Source organism: Vombatus ursinus, unplaced genomic scaffold, assembly GCF_900497805.2.
Source record: "Vombatus ursinus unplaced genomic scaffold, bare-nosed wombat genome assembly UNPS02015012.1, whole genome shotgun sequence".
Lineage (NCBI taxonomy): Eukaryota > Metazoa > Chordata > Mammalia > Diprotodontia > Vombatidae > Vombatus > Vombatus ursinus.
Window position 1 is genome coordinate 1 of NW_020954790.1, and position 6,244 is coordinate 6,244.

At 48.8% G+C, this 6,244-nt stretch overlaps 1 pseudogene; it reads left to right on the plus strand.

Moving 5' to 3' along the window:
- Positions 1-5,909: 5,909 nt before the first annotated feature.
- LOC114030750 overlaps positions 5,910-6,244 on the plus strand; it is a 13,172-nt pseudogene continuing 12,837 nt past the window's right edge.

Sequence of the window (6,244 nt, forward strand, 5' to 3'; positions counted from 1 at the left end):
ACTGTATTGTCATGCCCCCTCAGCTACACACAAGCCTGTCCCTATCACTGACTGATATGATCACTCCTCCACAAGTGCTCACCCTCCCCAATGCAGACATTCTCCTACCTGACCATTCCCTTCTGGTTTCGTTCTCCCTGTGCCTTGAGACTCCCATACCCCTATTCTTTGGGCTCACCACAATCCCCAGGCACTCCAGCCATCCTTACTTTTCTAGGCAATCCCCCCTGCTCTAGTCATCATTCCTCCCTTCTAAATACTGATGCTACAGCTAACCAGGTCCACCTGGTACTGTCCTCCAGCCTGGCGTCCTGGTAGCCCTGCCTCTTTCATTTTTCCAAGCCTCTATTTTCAGTGGATCTTTTCGTTTCAGTGCAGCAGCCATTTAATCAGCATTTTCTATGTGAAAGGTACTATGTTAGCTGCTAGGGATAGAGAGAAAAAAACGGCCCCTGCCCTCAAGGAGCTGACATTCGTGTGGAGGGAATGAGCTCCATCTGGACACTCATCAGAGACAGCAAGATGACCTGAGGAGGGGAATGCACCCACAAAGGAAGGCAAGGAGAGAGGCTTTGTCTCAGGTTGCTCAGTGGTTAACCTCACAGTCCGCTCAGGTTCCTAAGAGATGGTAGGGAGGAGACAATGCATTTTTGGGTGGTGACCGGCCTGTGTAATTGCTTGGTAGTAGCAAGTGTAATATTTAATTTGCGGTATATCCAGTAAGCCATATTGGTCAAAATATAAAGTAAATAAAAGAGAATAATGGGAAGTAACCCTGACATGCTGCTACTAGATTTATATACCAGAGAGATTCCCCACCCCCCAAAAAAGAGGGAAAAGACCAAAAATCTAATAGCACTTTTTTTTTGGGTAATAAAATCTGGCCCCCATCAATTGAAGAATGACTGAACAAGTTACTGTCTATCCATTAATCAGTAAACATTTAAGCCCCTCATATGTGCCACCCACAATGCTACGTTGTAAGGATATGAGGCAAAAACATAACTGCAACAAATGAAACGATGAAAGAGGTGATTTAAAAGAATCTTGGTATAAACTGTTCAGGATGTGGAGAAAGGATGTCCTGTGAGGTTTTTCATTTTGTTTCATTTTGTTTTTTCTGTAAACTCCATCCTTTTCTAATTGTGAGGGGCCTGAGTGAGGAGGGCCCAGGGAGCTGGGGACTACACGTGCAAGCTTTGTATGAACGAATGCTGAGTGAAGTGAGCAGACCCAGAAGAACGATTCATACAATAATTACATCAACGAGCCAGACAACTTCTGAAAAATTTAAGAATTAATCAAAGCAATGGCCAACCATGAGGCTAGAGGACAGGGTATGAACATGCTCCCCATCTACTGTCAAAGAGGCGATGGACTCAAGGCACGAAATAAGACGACTGTTTTGGACACGGCAACTGGGTGAATTTGTTTTGTTTGACTCTGCTTAGTTGTTATAAAGTTCCCCTCCCAACCCACTCCTTTTTAGAGAATGGGAATAGGGTAGCAGTAATGTACAAAAAGGAAAAAGGAGAGAGTCCTTGAAATGTTTTAAAAGATCCATAGAAGAGGACATCTCCGCAGGTCATATGTGGATTTTGTTAAGAGTTTCCCCAAAAGTGTTTATGGAATTCATGGTTTCAGGGCCATGTTCTACTTGGTAGACAGATGCTTCTCTTCTATCGAGTTTCTTAAGCACAGATTTAAGCCTGGAGTTTCAATTTGCTTCAACAAATAAACAAACAGGAGCCCAACAGTCCAGAGTGGTGGGCCAAATCTAATCAAGGGAAGGGTAAATAAAGCCTTAGGACTGGGCTGCAAACTCCCTGAGTTGGGGAGGCAGCCATCTGAGGAGTATCTTGGCTTTGAGTGGACTGCAAGCTGAAGTGCTTGGTACTGTCTTTGTGTGCTCCAAGAGGCACAGCCTCCTGGAATAAGAAAGGGAGAGTGCCACCCTATGACCTAGGTCAGAACACATCTGGATTCTTTCCTTCAGTTCTGGATATCATATTTTAGTAGAGTATCTCCTGAGGAAGTTAAACATAGGCAAAGGCCCTAGGCATACTGCCATATAAAGTTGTAGTCTAATTGTGGTCCCCTTTAACCTCCTCCTTCTTGCAACTTTTCCTGTTTCCATCCTAGTTTCTTTTATATCCTCCTCTCACCCTTCATTTCACTCAAGTTCGTCCCATCTCCATTTCTCCTTTATACTCCTTTCCCCCAATTCAGTTTATCCTCTGGGCTTCTTCCTAAGCCATTGAATTTTAAGATTAAGAACTCTAGAACTCTAACTGAATCCAAGTTTCTGCTACTCTTTCTCTGCCTTTCCTCTGCCTTTGATGCTGCTCAATTTTCTCCTCCATTCCCACCTTTCTTCTGCCCCAGCCCATCTCTTCCTTCATCCGGTTTCCACACAGCTTCCAAATTCATTTTCCTCTTTTAGACTCTTTATATCTGTAATACCCTTCACAACCTCTCTGTTCAAGCCAATGGGACTCAGAGCTGTTTCCCATACACCCACCTCCATGCGTTCACACAGAGCATCTTTGTTGCCTCCATTTCTGGAAAGTACAGCCCTTCATCCACAACTCTCAGATTTTTTCTTTTCCTTCAGTGCTCACTCAGGTGCTTCTTCCTGTCCCTGTCTATCCATTTGTTAGTGTTGACTAGCAGTGCAAGTTGTATGATCTTTCTCTACCTCTGTACACATTGTGTTTCCCCTAGGAAAATGTATTCTCTTTGAGGGTGAAATGGTTTAGTTTTGCCTTGATTGTTCAGAATAATTCATGCACTCTTCCAGACATCCATCTTTTCAGCATGCTGTAGAAGGATTTTCAGGGCCTGGACCTAGCTGGTGGTTACAAGGAAGGACAATGCCCCTCTCATGTCACCCTCTTGTTCTCTAGCTCTGCCTTCAGATGACTTTGCCCTTATCCAGGCAACCACAGTCTTGTCAAAGAGGCAATGGCCCTGGAGAGGCAGAGCCAAGATGATGAACTAAAGGGAGGGACTCTCCTGAGCTCTCCCCCAAGCCTCTCCAAATGCCTTTTAAAATGACTCTAAACGAATTCTAGAGCAGCAGAACCCACAAAAAGATGGAGTGAAAAAAATGTCCAGCTCAAGACAACTTGGAAGGTTGGCAGGAAAGGTCTGTTGCACCAGGGTGAGAGAGGAGTGCAGTCCAGTGCAGGCTTTGTCAGCACAGACCTGGCCCCAGCCAACCAGGAGCAGGCCTCAAGGCGACTCAATCGCTGGCAGTAGGGCGGTTTCCAGACCTCTCAGCCTGTAGATGCCAAAGACAACTTAGAAGGTCAGCAGGAAACGTCTGTCACCCCTGGGTGAGAGTGGAGCACAGTCCAGTGCAGGCCACGACAGCACAGCCCTGACCCCAGCAAACCAGGAGCAGGCCTTGGGAGTGACTGAATCAGTAGTGGCAGTGGCCGCCTCCAGAGCTCTCAGCCCACAGACGGTAATGGAGTCAAACAACTGGGCAGAAGGAGATTACAGGGGTCTTTTTTGCTAGCACTGAGGCAGGACTGTTGCTTTGTCCATACTCAGATCCAGGTCCTCGGTGGCAATCCAAAGGTGAGGAGGAGCACTAGCATGCCATAACTTGCAACCACAGTGGAGGGTGGACCCTCCTCACAGTTCCAGGGCAGAAAAAAGTGCTTGTGGTTTCTCATGGACCAGAGCACAGGCCAGGAGAATAGTAAACATCTTTCCTTAGATCATGCTACCTTGGAAGAACTGGAAACTTACAGGTCCCTAGAAATATCTCTGAACACAGCTGCACAAAACCCCTGAAGCTTGGGATAGTGTGCCCTCCACCCTAGACGTAAAGCCCTACTTTGACAAAGACTTCAAAGTCCACTAATGAGCTGGGAAAATAAACAAATAATAGAAAAAAAAAACTCTGACTATTGAAAGTTACTATGGTGACAAGGAAGATCAAAACACACATTCATAAGAAGACAACAAAATCAAAGCTTCTACATCCAAAGCCTCCAAGAAAAATATGAATTGCTCTCAGGCCATGAAAGAGCTCAGAAAGGATTTTGAAAATGAAATAAGAGAGGTAGATGAAAAATTGGGAAGAGAAATGAGTGATGCAAGAAAATCATGAAAAATGAGTCAACAGCCTGGTAAAAGAGACACCAATCATTCAGTCAATCACAGGCAGGGGATTAAATGTGAGAAGTCCTAGCAAGCCATTGGATAAAACTGAGACACCAATAGCTGTCACTGGAGGCATATTTGTATTGTCTAAAGAAAGTAAGTCAGGTTTTGTTGGTTTTGCATCAAATAGCAAACAAGTTTAGAACCCAGGGTATTCTAGCGTATGCAGCTTGGAAGAAAGAGAAGTTCTAGCTACTTCTGAGAGGGAATCATTTAGTGGAGGAGGTGAAGAGTCCCTCTCATTTACTAGAGGATGACCTTGTCAATTTGGGAGAATCTCTCGTCACATCCTATCAACATCCCAGGAGCCAAAATGATTGGTACCAGTATCTATATTGGGAGCAGATGCCAAACTAAACACAATGATAATTGGCAGCTTCAGGACTCTTCAAGGAGCCCAGCAGAAAGGGGACCCCATACCTAAGCAGCAAAAGGACTTCAGGGAGGTGTGAACTGCGTCCAGTGGAAGAGCTTGTACTAGATTTTTAGGTGGATGTTTTGTACCACATGTTCTTACTATGCCACCCTAGTAAATATCCGTGACTAAATTGCCTTGCAAACCTTAAAGTGCTCTATAAAGGCCAATGATTCATTGCCGTCCACTGATAATCCACAGGAGCACACGGATAGGGGCTCATCGATCAGAAAGAGGCTCTGCCGTCCACTGATAATCCACAGGAGCACACGGATAGGGGCTCATCGATCAGAAAGAGGCTCTGCCGTCCACTGATAATCCACAGGAGCGCACGGATGGGGGCTCATCGATCAGAAAGAGGCTCTGCTGTCCACTGATAATCCACAGGAGCGCACGGATGGGGGCTCATCGATTATAAAAACACAAACCTCTCTCCTCACCTCCCTGCCCCAACACCCTTCCATGATCCAGTAACCCTCCCGGGAGGCCACAGAGCATGTGCTACACACGTGACTGACAGGCACGCCCGTGTGAGTGGGGCGGGGCTCGGGGTTGGAGGGAACCTGTAGGAGAACTGAAAAGCCTGGCTTGGAACCGCCTTCTGGTCTGGGCATGCGCACATGTGGCCGGGCCTGAACGCTACACTTCCTTCAGTCATTTCAGTCGTGGTCTAGTCTTCCTGACCCCATTTGGGGCTTCCTTGGCAAAGATACTGGAGTGGTTTATCATTTTCTTCTCCAGGGCATTTTACAAATAAGGAAACGGAGGCAAACAGGGTTAAGTGACTTGCCCAGGGTCACATTGCTAGTAAGTGGCAGAGGCCGGATTTGAACTCAGGAAGACATCTTCTTGCCTCCCAGCCTGGCGCTCTATCCACTGCAGCGCCAGCTGGCCCAGTGCACTACATTTCCCAGCAGGCTTTGCCTGGACAGCCTGGGGTTGCCATGGAAACACGGCCTCGGAGTGGATGGATCGCGTAACGTCACTTCCGGTGCTGAAGGTGGTGCTGTCGCAGCAGCTCCGAGCGCCTTCGCTGGGCTCCGCTCCTAGCGTCGTCGCCAGCCTGCGCGTCCCGGATCGGGGTGAGTGGGAGAGGGAACCGGCCGCCGGAGCCGCTGTCGGAGCGCCAGCCCTGCTTCCCCGTCCTCTTGAAGTCCCGCCCCCGCGGCACGCCCGTTTGTCAGTTGGAGATGGGCGGGGTGTGCCAGCCAATCAGCTGTCCGACCTGAGAGTGGCACTGAGCATGCGTGGGGTGGTAGGGCCTCAGCCCTCCAGGAGCTGTAAACACAAACAAATGGGTGCTAGGGCTCGGGGGAAGGGGGCGCCCCAGAGTAGGTGAGCAGGGCCGGGCTGGCCTGGGGGACGGCCTGGGCAAAGGCTCCGAGGGGGGAAACGGGAAGGTGTCACCAACCAGGAATAAGGCTGGTTCAGCAAAGCTGGCTCCCCTGCCCTGGCCCTCCTCTGCTTCCCTCCCCCACTCCTGACCCTCTCTCCTCCTCTTCCCCCGTCTCCCATGATGGGGGGGCCCTCCCCCGCTCAGCTGACCCCATCCCATCCCCCTCTCTGCTGGCTCCTTCCCCACTGCCTGCAGACATGCCCCCCCTCTCCCATCCGCCCCCTCGCTCCGTCCCCTGACTGTCGTCCTCTTTCTCA